At 39.3% G+C, this 12,559-nt stretch overlaps 1 protein-coding gene across 1 annotated transcript in view; it reads left to right on the forward strand.

The window, feature by feature from the left end:
- Positions 1–2,539: 2,539 nt before the first annotated feature.
- Positions 2,540–12,559, forward strand: part of ST18 (ST18 C2H2C-type zinc finger transcription factor) — a 122,941-nt gene continuing 112,921 nt past the window's right edge. The window contains exon 1 of the mRNA XM_036830787.1: positions 2,540–2,580. The gene's annotated coding sequence lies outside the window, so the exon portion shown is untranslated. The remainder of the gene's footprint in view (positions 2,581–12,559) is intronic.

Here is a 12,559-nt window from a genome sequence, read left to right on the forward strand (position 1 = left end):
GGTTGTTTCATTTTGCCATTTCATAAAAGTTTTTACATTTCAAAGTCGAGTGTACTCCAAAATGCAAGGGAACTTGAATTGGAGAGGTGGGCTATTTGCTGGAGAAAGGGGGCTTCTGCCGAATGACGATCATTCAGGTGTGTGTGCAGCTCTGAAAAACTTTCAAATGCATGAGGTAACTCTGATTTTAGTTAGTCCTACTGCTTTTAGGAGACAACAGAAACTGGGGTATGAATGGGTGCAGTGAAGTTCTTTCTTGTTAATATAAAATTGTCCCCTCCACTAGTATGTATTTAACAGATGTGGGACAACCGTTTCCTCGATCAGTATCTTAAAAATCAATCAATCAGACACAACAAAACAAGGAGATAAAAGCTCCTCTTTTTTTGTGCGTTCCAGTTCTCTTGAATCTGCAAATAAAATCATTGCTGTGACTCTGTAATGTTGAGTAGGATTAGTGGTTATTTGCTTGCTGGACTTGGGGAAAAAAATCAAAGCTATCTGACACTGAGCAGCACGGGGGTACTGTGTTCCTTGAAAAATGCATTTAGTATTGAACTATAACGTTGCAGGATCCTTTTAGAGAAATATGGCAACAGGAAGTTGCCAGAAAGTCTTATTTGCCTTGCTGAAATGTCTTTCTGCCTTAGACGTGTGTACTCAGAGGCTATTTAGTTCAAGAGAGAATGATATTGTTCCACGACATTCAGGTAAATTCAATATTTTATTCTAAGAACCGTCAGCTCAGTGGATTGTCAACGGTTTAATAAACTCTGACACTCTCATTGAAAACATTTTTTAAAGTATTGTTAAGTGTGCTGTTTTAAAATAGATGGATTCATAATATCCATGTCAGGATTCAATTTTTGAAGACACTGTCATTTAATATCAGAATGGCATGTCATCTGTTCATGAATTAAAACTCTCCATATTACATAGAAACCAGTTTGCAAACTTGCATTACTTGCCCTGAAACATTTTATTTATGTAAGAATATGGAAATATTATGATACAGAATAAGTTGCTTGCTACTGGTATTCATGGGAGATTCATAATAGTTCATAATATGGTCTGGGTGACCAGAGGTCACGTACTTTTTTAATTATTTTGTCTTGAAGTACTTTTCTCCTTCCAAATGTGTTCCCAACATTCATTTTCTTTATATAAGTCATTTAAGACTGTATGTGTAGAGTATATAACACATATTATGTATTACAAACTCTAAGTATTATTTTTATAGTAACCAGAATTTAGAGGGAAATAGATTTTGTGAAGAAAGTGGTATAATTGCATCTTGTTCTTTCAAGTAAACTATATGTAGGGGAGAGATACTTTGATTTTACTTAATTCAGATTTTCCTAATATGTCATCTCATCACCAGGCCTCTAATGGGACAGAACTCGTGGAAAAAGCAAGCTGTCTGAAAGTGGCTACTCTTACAACCTAACAATTTTGGTTTAAGGCAGAGTTATGCAACTAGGTCATTCTTCTGGGCGTTCTAGGTGCATGAGGTTCTCTCTCTGTGCTGAACAATTTAAATCTGAATCTTGTGAAGTATAATTTATTTTTTCTGTGGTTGCTCATGTTCATCATGTTACTACAGGAGTGAAATGTTCAGAAAACACACAATCCTTTCGGATGGCTGTACGTATTTGACTGCTGCCCTTCAGTCCAGCAAACGGTGGGCAATCTTGGCCCAAGTCTGTTAGTTGCATCACTGTGGATAAAACTGAGTGGGATTACTTTCACAGAAATATGATTGTCACTCTTCAAAACAAAATCGGGCTGTGTTATAATTAAGGTCAGAGGGCACAGATCCTTACTTTTGCTTTATGTGAACTTGTTTTCACCAGTATTAGTCTTGAATTGGAAAGAGGTTTTTAAAAATTTAACTGAAAATACCCGAAGAAAATGGTTTTATCTGCTGTATAACTTGCTTCTTCAAAGAAGTGTGAGGAACTTCATTTCTGTTAACAGAAGGAAACTTCATTACTGAACTTTTATTCAGATTGGTTTATTTGAGAAATAAGAGTTATAAGTTCAAAAGATTGTATGACTTGCTGTGGGTAGTACAGGGAGCTCATTTGCAGCCCTAACTACCCACCATCTAAGCAGAACTATGACACGTTTCCTAGAGGTAAGGCCGTCGTTATATAAGTGTCATGTGAGTGACACAAAGTGACCAGAGAATCTACCCCACTCCCTTCCCGAGTTCATATGTTTGAAACCTGGCTCTTCCATTGACCAAATCTGTGGTCCTGGATAGTTATTGAACTTTTCTGGGCCTCAGTTTTCTGGTCTGTTAGATGGGAGCCAGGGTGGATAAATCTTGCCTTACAACTTCTGTGAAAACTAAATAAGATAATGTAAGTATTTAAAAAGCTTTTGCTGCTTTAACTTTCCCTTGGCGCTCGAACCAGTGAGTGGCCCTGCCAATATCAGGTGAAGACGCTTCCACGTTTGCCTCACGCTTACAGAACTCTTTCTCATGTTTTACTTTCAGAGCCCTCAATTTTGTGAGGTTCCTTGAAAGACTGTGAAAACCATTTTACATGGCTGCGTGCTCGTATCAAGTCTAAGGTAACAAGTTAAAAATACCAAATGTATATTGATATATGTGATTAGATTGATTATGCATAGCTTTATTAACAGCAATCAAGTGTATGCTAAAATTTCATTACATTTCAACTTCAACTTTCTATAAGCAGAAACACTGAATTTCATTTCAGTGAAATTGAAATTCATTTCATTTCAAAACGGAATATCCATAATTTAAATATTTCGTTACAGCAAAGGTCTTTATCTACTACTATTAGGTTCACTCCTCATTTTTTAAAATTAGTATCTTTATTTTTTGTCCCTTTGAGATTTATTTCATAAGGTTTTGACTTAGATTGTTTCTTTTAATTGATACTTTGACTTGGTAAAAAAACATTTTCTTTTTCAAGGACATTGTGATTGGAAAATATTTTATTCTATTAACTATTTAAAGAAACTTGAAACTAGTTGACGGCTAAATATTTTAAAATTTCATTCCAGTGAACTCTAAGAGACACCCGAGTGTCCTTACAAGTATTTGAACAGTGTTTTGTCAAATGTAGCATCAAATTTATAAGCTTTCAGGTACGAATTTGTTACTTTCTTGGTTTAACTCTTCAGATTCTGATTGTAAGAATATTTGTTCTGATAGGGTTTGACCTGTACATTTAAGTTGCAACTTTGTGAGAATTTTGTTGCTAAGAAGAATTTCTGATCTCATGTATCTCATATCCACAGGTAAATTGCGTCAACCTCAGAAATGTGAATGCGTTCAAAGCCTTACTAGTGACTTATTTATACTACTAAGTAGTATTAACTACAAAAGTATAATAGCTTTTAAAATCAGAGCATTTTAATTTATTTGACTTAGTGTAAATATGAAGGTATAGAGGTACTTGCACAATATATGTTCTCCAAATATTCCTAAATATTATATTTGTTGGTTTATCAGAGTAAAATACCTATTAATTGATATGCTATTAGGATGAAGAGTTACACTTGGTATTTCCATGAGAAAATATTTACATCATGATTTCATTGCCAAATAAGTATACCAATATGGATGGTACATTTTCTCCACCTTTTCCGAAATTTACAAGTAACATAGGTAGTTTAATTTAATTTCCTAAATTTTGAGTTTTTCCTCATGAAGGAAACATGGCTCAAGGCCAGTGTGTAAACCTTGCCTCACCCTTTTTTTTTTCAGATGTGTCATATACGTGTCCAATTTCTACATGAGGGAATTCATGCTTGGCACGGGACAAAACTTAGTTATCCGGACTTGCAATGTTAGGCAGAAGCAGCCAGAAATGAAATGGTTAATTATTTAAATAGAATAAACAGTATTTTCATTCCTGGCAAGTAGATCAAAGAGAATAAGAAAACAAAAAATGAAAAATTTTGTTATTGAAAACCTAATTTGTAAAAGAATACCATCAGCTAGGAAGATGCATCCACTGTTTGCTCTTTCGTTTCTGTGGCATATTTGGTAGGAATTAGAATGAAGGTATTTACCTCTTTTAAATTTTCTTCTTTCAAATAACAAACAATGGTAGGGAATTAGTCTTAACATTTCTATGCTGAAGGGTGAAAAAGGGGTGAGGGTGAAATATGCTCATGAAGAAAATGAAATCAAGAAAAGATTGAAGCTGACGAAATGACTACTCCAGAAAAGGGGCAAACCTATTGTGTACAGCGCCCTTGACCTTTTTGTGTGTGAAATATACCAGTGTCTACCAAAAGGGTTAAACAAAATGCATTCTGTTGCATCTGCTTACTAAATCCCTTACTTTAGTAGAAATTCAAATTTTGTAAAGATTATTCGTTTTATTGATGCATATAATTATAATCACAAGCCATCTGCTGATTTGGCAGGCATGGTTAAAATTCTCCAACTCTCATAACCTTTCAAGTACTGTGCCCTTGGGACTCTATTTCACTTTTATATTTTGGAAAACATGTAGGGACAAATAAGGGCGGTCATCTACAGAATGTCAGGCCTGAGGAAGGGAAAGAATGGAGATCGGGGTACCGTGGTGGGTATTTTTAATGGTAGAGGAAGTTATTTTTTCCTTTTCTTTTTTCTTTTTTTTTTTTTTGCTTCTGACTTCATGAAGCATTATCCTAGTTCTATGAGGTATTTAGGAATTTTTTTCCTAGGGATTAAAGCTCTACCTTTTCACTCCTGAAAGGCAGTTTCTAAGTCTAAACAAAACAAACGAATAAAAAACCTTTCCGAATATTGCTTGCATTGGTTTTCACAGGTAAATGGAATCTATTTCACCGAGACCTTTTGAGCTAATAGAATATTCCACTGGTTTTATTTTTCTGAAATGCATTTGGCTGAATTACCTTCCAGCCATAGATTTCAGATTGTAGAACAGTTTGTACATTTTGATGTGGATCTTTGGTTTGAAGGTCAAATTTCCAAGCGTTTTTGTAGGAAATCACGGGCTGATTAGATTTCCTGTGGCAGGAATCTTCTGGTAGCCCTTCTTTGCTCCCATAAACAGTTGAAGTTTGGTGACATCCCATGCCTGCTTCACTTACTTCCTTGGGACTGTTCCTACATAATCAAACCTGGTCAACCCCGGAGATTCCAACAATCAGGTTTTGTGGTCGGAGATGGTATATAGGCCGTATCACAGCAGATTGCAAGTGAGCTGAGGGGGACGGACAGAAGCCGTGCGATCCCAGGACTTGGCTTTGTCAAATGATGGAAACACACACCTCCGTCCTTCCCTCTCCCTAACACACGCACGCACTCACACTCAACGCACACCTGTTAAGTCAGCAACCCAAGAACTATTTCTTAGGTTTGGCCAATAAGAAAAAGAACTTCTGATACAAACATTGTGCACATGAATTTCTTCATAACAAGGATGATGTACGTGACAACAGTAATAAAATAGCAATCTTTGTCCTTCATCAGTGCACGTGCTGTGCCGGCCCTGTGTTAAACCCCTACGCGCGTTATGTGATGTAATACTTGTAAGATTTCCCTTCGTACCCCTTTTAAGCGGATAAAGCAAATGAAGCTGAGACACATTCAGGTGCTTTCCCTGAGGTCACCAGCAGGATTGAGGCTTGAGCCCAAATCTAACTGTTCCCCAAATCCATGCTCTTAATTTCTTTCTCTGCTATGCAGTCTCTGGGCACAGAGATTAGGGAAAAACAAACATTGTCAGCGACATAGTGTCAAGTGACACTGGGTCCCACGGACTCTGGGCTCTACTCACAGCCAAGTATGGTTAAGGGTTGAATGATCTTGCTCGACCAGTTGCTTTATTTTGATAACATCTGTCACATTCCGGGCTGAGCTTGGTGTCCACTGGGGTCCTTTTCGTTCCTCAAATTCTATAACTCCATGAACTTTTATAAGGAAACATCCCAAGATTTGAAAAACAGTTCACGGACAGCATGTCTTCGGTATACCTAAGACATAGATGTTTAGCAGGCCAGTTACCTTGGTGTCAGAAGTAGCCTGTTCTAAGAACTGTATGAGCTTTAGCTCTGAGACTAAACATCACATCGAAGTTAGACATTTGCCAAACAGCCAGAAATCTTAGGTCTGTGAGCGTAAGCACAGATACTTGGAAACACCTGATCGTTGCATTCTTCTTCTGAGAATTTTGGTGTCGAGCGGAAGACATTATTTTTTTCTGCTATGATAACAATACCACACTGACCTGGTGCCAGCCACTATTTTGAGTCCAGATATGAATTCTTTTCATTTTAACCACAATCACAGCGAGAGCAAAAGCCGATAGGTGAGGTCTGCCATCATCCCCTTTCATAGATGAGGAGACCCCCCCTGGGGATATGGATAAGCCTGTCGGGGACTCAGAGCTGCAGGTCAGAGCCCGACTGACCCCGCCTGGCTCTGTGGCCTTGGGCAGCATGGGTTACACAGCCAGCCTCTGTGCTCCCTTCTCTCTGTGGACTTGTGAAGATTTCACTTTGGTTAAAAAAAGGTTTGGAAACATAAATTACAGATTACAAATATGTTTAGGCTCATTGTAGTATTTATTTTTGCATTTTAGATCTTAATTAGGCAGTTACTATTATAATACTCATACAGTTTCCTTAAACTATTATAGAAGATTAACCCGAAAACACTGTTTAATCTTTTGCAAATACCATGTTGAAAATATAATACTGAGTAAAAAGAGTCAAGTTAACGATATTTGACAAAAATCCTTTAGAAGAGAAACTGTATTTAAAATAATTTTATTCTTCTCAGTATCTAGCATAGGAACTTTGAACATTGTGAGTTCAAATGCAAAAGTGTTTGTTGAAATAAAGAATCTAAGGATGAAGAGTTTCGATCACAATGGAACTCTTGCTAGGTATTGTAGATACCACGTGAAGTTCACAGGAGATTAAAATATTTTATTCCAGCTGGATATGATTTAAGATATTGTTTGTATTTATAGTTTCCAAGAGAGTGAAGTAAGAAATGTAAATATCGCCACTAGAAAACTGTGAGCAGGTTATTTAGGCTCTCAGTTGACTAAGAAATATTGTCTAGAAGGTTCCAGAAGTATAGACAGTGGATGTAAGACGTGGCACCTGCCCTGAGGGACTTTATGAGCCAGAGCAAAGCACGGTGGTGTAGGTGAAGCCTGCAACCTTGGCTGGGTCATTTTTCACGGGATGGGGGGCTTCCCCATGGCCGGTGCAAAGACGAAATAGGCCACGGCCACACGTCACTCCACTCTGCCACTCGGCCCTACTGTATGTGGGCCAGAGCACCTCACCAGGCACAGTCAGTTTTATTTTCCCCTAAAAGGTAAAGTTATGGCCTAAAGAATAGAATGACCACCTTTGCCTAGCAGTAGCCTCAGGGAAGATTTCATAGAAGAGGCATTTAAAGGGCCTTGAATCCATCCAGTCAACCAACTTCTTGAGAATCTACTGTGTTCCAGCAACTCTGTCACGCATGGAGGGTACAGACACAAGTATTGTAAGATCTCATACCATAGCAGGTGACACGGGCAAACTGACGTTCACAGTCCCAAGGGGCCCATGTTATGCAAGAGGCAGCCCCAGGGCAGACATTTGAAAACCGGTCAGGAGTCATGAATGACAGCCATGTGGCTGGGATTACAGGTGGCTGGGTAACCAGGTGAAGAGACTCAGAAGGAAGAGGTTGTTTAGAGGAGAAGCTGATGTACATCTTGAATGCAAGCCAGCCAGGTGGTAATGCCGAGTATCCAGCTGATTGATCCGTGGATCTGAGATTCAAGGGCGGGATCTGAGACAGAGGGATGGACATTTGGACGTGGCTTCCAAGGAGAACGCGCGGAGTAAGAAAAGGATCAAGATTAGCAACTCCGGGAAATCTCAGTGTTTGGTGGGAAGATGGAAAAGGGGGAGCCAACAAAGGAGGAATGTAGAGAAGGCTGGAGAAAGCTGGGATTCGGGGAAGACAAGGACGTAAACGGCTTGCTCAGGAAATAGACTGACGATGCAGCATGAGACGCATTGACTGAGAGGTCACTGGTGGTCTTTCCAGAGACGCTCGAGCTGACTCAGGCCGGGAGCCAGGTGGCCCTGGGCTGTGCAGGAACGGTGCGCTGAGAACAGAAAGCCTCCGGGGATTTTAAGAAGTTTGACTCTGAAGAACAGAGTTAACAAGATATAGGGAGAAATGTGTTTATATACTGAAGAGAAGGAACCAGAAGACATCAGAAGGCTGGAAAGTTTGAAGATAGGGATGAAAAACAAACTAGATCAAGTAGGAAGCAAATGTAATAGAGCCCAATGGAGAGCCTACCATGAGAAAGCAGCAGCAGGGAACCTCTCACCCTAAAACCGGAGCAAGGGGGAGAGGAGAGGATGCAAATGAAAGGATGTCCGTACATGTATGAGATGAGATATTGGGACCATTCAGAGTAGACAGGAGTTGATGCAGATAGAAGTAGGTCTGTGCATGTAAGGATGAGACATTAGGACCATTCAGAGTATGTAGCCCCCAAAATTTTCTGTAAAGTTAGGCAGCAAAGTCCTATTTCAACTGTGTGTGGAATGGTTTTAAACTGTAAGTGCCTTTAACATGTTAGTTTTTATTAATTATTACATTTACATCATATTAAAAACAACAGGTTCTACTTCACTCCTAAATGTTATGCATAATGGATATTGGCGTGGAAACTCAGAAGACTGAAGAGAACCAGAGGAGCTAGGGCTTTGAGCTGTCTTAGAAGATGCAGATGATTAGGAAAGGGGAGGGGAAGAGGAGAGTGTCTGGGGCTGATGAGGAAGAGGTGAGCAGAGGGGGAGGGGGAGGGGGAGGGGGAGGGGAGGGGTTGGCTTCTCTCCACCCAGGATTCGTGAGGACATTGGGAGCGATAAGTTTGTCTCATAGCAGGCAGCAGATCCATTTTTGTTCTTTATCGCTCTCCTTTTTGTACTCTTCCTTGATCTACACTGAAGATGGAACTTCAAGGCTGTCTGTCGCTTTACCACCTCCACCCCAGAGGAGGTCCACCTCCTCACACCCAGATGACCGCCATGGCCTGGACGCTGACTTCCCTGCTTTCTCACCTCTGCTCACAGCTGTCCAAGGGCATCCTATCCCACTTAAAACAAAAAAAAGACTCCTCACTATGGTCTGTATGGCTCGATCTGTTTTTTAAAACAGCTTTATTGAGATATAATTCACATGCCATACAATTTACCCATTTAATGTTACAGTTCAATAAAAGTCTTTAGTATATTCAGAGTTATGCATCAGTTTTAGAACATTTTCCTTCCCCCCAAAAGAAACTCTGCACCCCTTAGCCATCACCCTCCAATGTTCCCTCTGCCCCAAGTTCTAGGCAACCACTTATTGACTTTATGTTTTCGTAGATAGGCCTATTCTGGAAATTTCATATAAATGGAATAGCATCATGTGTGGTCTTATGTGACTTTTCTTTCACTCAGCATGATATTTTCAAGGCTCATCTCTGTTGTATCATGTATCAGTGCTTCACTCGTTTTTATTGCTGAACAATATTCCGTGGATTGGATAGACCACATTTTATTTATCCATTCATTAGTTTATGGACATTTGGGTTGTCTCCACTTTTCCACTATTATGAGCAATGCTGCTATGAACATTCATGTACGGTTTTTTGTGTGGACATATGTTTTTATTTCTCTTGGGTATGTACCTAGGGGTTGAATTGCTGTATTATATACTAACCCTATGTTTAACCATTTGAGGAACTGCCAGACGTTTTTCCAACACAGCTGCACCATTTCACATTCCCACCAACAGTGTAGGAAGGTCCGATTTCTTCACATCCTCACCAACACTTGTTATTATGTGTCTTCCAATTATAGCCATCCTAGTCGGTGTAAAGTGGTATCTCACTGTGGTTTTGATTTGCAGTTCCCTAGTGACTAATGATGTTGAGCATCTTTTCATGCGCTTATTGGCCATTTGTATGTCTTCTTTGGAGAAATGTCTGTTCAAGTCCTTGGCCCAATTTTAATTGAGCAATTTGTCCTTCTGTTATTGAGTTGTGATCTTTTTTATACATTCTGGATAGAGGGCTCTAACTCTTTTCAACGTAGGCACAGTTCTTGTACTCTTTCTTAAATGAACAAAGATTATTATTACTTCAATTTAAAATACTCCCCATCTTTTAGAGTATTTTCCCATAGCGCTGATCACTGCTTCATATTGCACTGTACACTTACTGTTTCCTTGACTCTGGTTTGGCTCCCAAGAATATAATCCCAAGAATATAATTTCTGTCTTGTCCATCCTTGCTTCTCCATCTCCTCTCTCATGATGATGAAAGGTTGCTGTGCTTAAACACATGGACCTTGCAGCGAGAGTCCAATTTCCCAGGGCTTCTCATCAAGAGCTGGGTGACTCTGGGCATGCATTTGACTTCTCTGTGTTTTAATCTCCTCATTTGAAAGATGGGAAAAATTAATAATCCCTGATTCACTTAATTGTTGTGCAAAATGAGTTAATATATAAAAATATAAAGCACTTACAACAGTATCTAGCACAAAGAAATAATAGAATGAAAAAGTCAACAAAGATTTTTGAATGAATACTTCATGAATTTTCCCACTAACAAAGACAATGGTCTGTTAAATTTCCAAAGATTTAATCAGCCTCACCAACACATGTCCTCACCATGACCAGGCAGGGTTATTAATTGGGTACCACCTACCTGTGGGCTTTGCATGAAAACTGATCTCTTTGGGGATCATGGCGTTTTATAGAATTTGTACTGTGTGCCATGCCTTTTATGAGTGACATCTCATAAGTCCTCACAGCTCTAGAGGGAGGTTCTATTATGGTATCTTTTTAACAGATGAAGAACCTGAAGATCAGGGAGATTAAATACAGACCTGAGATCACAGAACTACCAAATGTTAGAGTTAGGATTTAAATTCAGGTTGGCGTCACCCCTCTACACCTGCTGCCTTGGGCCAGGGCTCAGGGTCTCCTGTTATCAACAAGCATTTCCCAGGTCATTTATCACTGTATTTCCCCACATATGGTTTTATGGTTTTTACTGTATTTCAGAGTCTCCATAATCTTAGCACGCATTACTGATTGTCTAAACATTCTATCCCATTATTTTCAGTCTAAATGCAGCACAGAAGTTCTCATTCCTTGAGTTCGTGGGTCTTTCCAGGGTTTGCTCAAAGAAAGACATACAGGCTCCACCTGCCATTTTAGTCAGTGCTACACGGCAGGAGAAACCCTGGCATCGCACATGGTCTTGAGCACCAGCTCAACTTAAATTAGGAATAATAATGTCACCCTCCTTAGGTTGTTGTGAGGCTTAAATAAGATAATACGGCCATGAGATGCCTAGTCTGGTGTGTGAATCAACATCCAGGCACGATTGATGGCAGTGATCGCTGAAAGCCTCCTCTGACTTTGTGTTTACGTCTTGCCTCCTGCAGATCACTTAAAGCATCGTCCACCACTTTCTACTCCCCACCACCTCCTCTGTCTAATTTGAGATCAACATGTTGCTTAGCACATGCATGATTAATAATACTATGTTTCTTCTATTACCTTTTAATTTCATTTCATGACATTTTAAGAACTGCCCAATTAAGTTTCTTTAGGCATTTGTAACATGCCAGTCACTCTTCTATTTTTAACATATGACTGAACTGGCAGTGACAGTCCTTAAGTTTTAATTTCCCCCCCCCACTTTGAGTTAACATCAGTGGTTATTAAGGTTATTAATAGTTATTAATAGTTAACGTAAGTTTTTTGTCCATTTTTAATTTGCAGTTATTTTTAATTTGTAAAGTTAATCTCAATTCACAAGTAAACTGTTCATAAGATTGTTATTCTGTACATCACTCGTTTTCAGATATTAATAATCTACTTTAAGCATTACATTTATTAGTCTTACAAGTTGATCTACCCTGTATGTTTTCACCAGCATAACTTTTTGCTACATGCTCTGGATACTTTCATGCTTTATCTCTAGATATTTGATCCATTGTTTTCCTAAAATTCATGTCCCAGAGGCAGTGCCTTGATCACAGTTCCCTATTTTCTTAATAATTGGTCAGTGGTCCTCAAATAGTCAACACTCTCATTGGGCTTCTGGACTACGGAGAAAGCAGAGAGGAGATTGTCCCGGCCCTGCAGGAGCCTTCAGTGAGCAGGGGGAGAGCATGTTGAGGGTGATACATTATGGGGTTAGGGGAGCTTCCTTTGGGAACACGGAACCACACTTGGGAGGAGGAGTTAAAAGGTGAGAGGAAACCCATCCAGGTTACTTGGAGGCCAAGTCTTCATTTCATGAGCGTTCTCATTATTCACTTTGAAAACACACTGTATAAATTAAGTCTTTAAAAGCAGGAATTCTGTAGTTCTTCCAAGGAATTTTCTTCTTGTACACCTTTCGAAAAATTTAAAGTACCCCCAAAATATGTAGTCTGTTACCTCTGATGGAAAACTAAGATCAGATTCCCTCAGTAACCTGCCACAGATAATGAAACACTGGAATCTAGAGAGAAACCAGCAAAAACGAATGAA

The sequence above is a fragment of the Balaenoptera musculus genome, chromosome 17 (assembly GCF_009873245.2).
Source record: "Balaenoptera musculus isolate JJ_BM4_2016_0621 chromosome 17, mBalMus1.pri.v3, whole genome shotgun sequence".
NCBI lineage: Eukaryota > Metazoa > Chordata > Mammalia > Artiodactyla > Balaenopteridae > Balaenoptera > Balaenoptera musculus.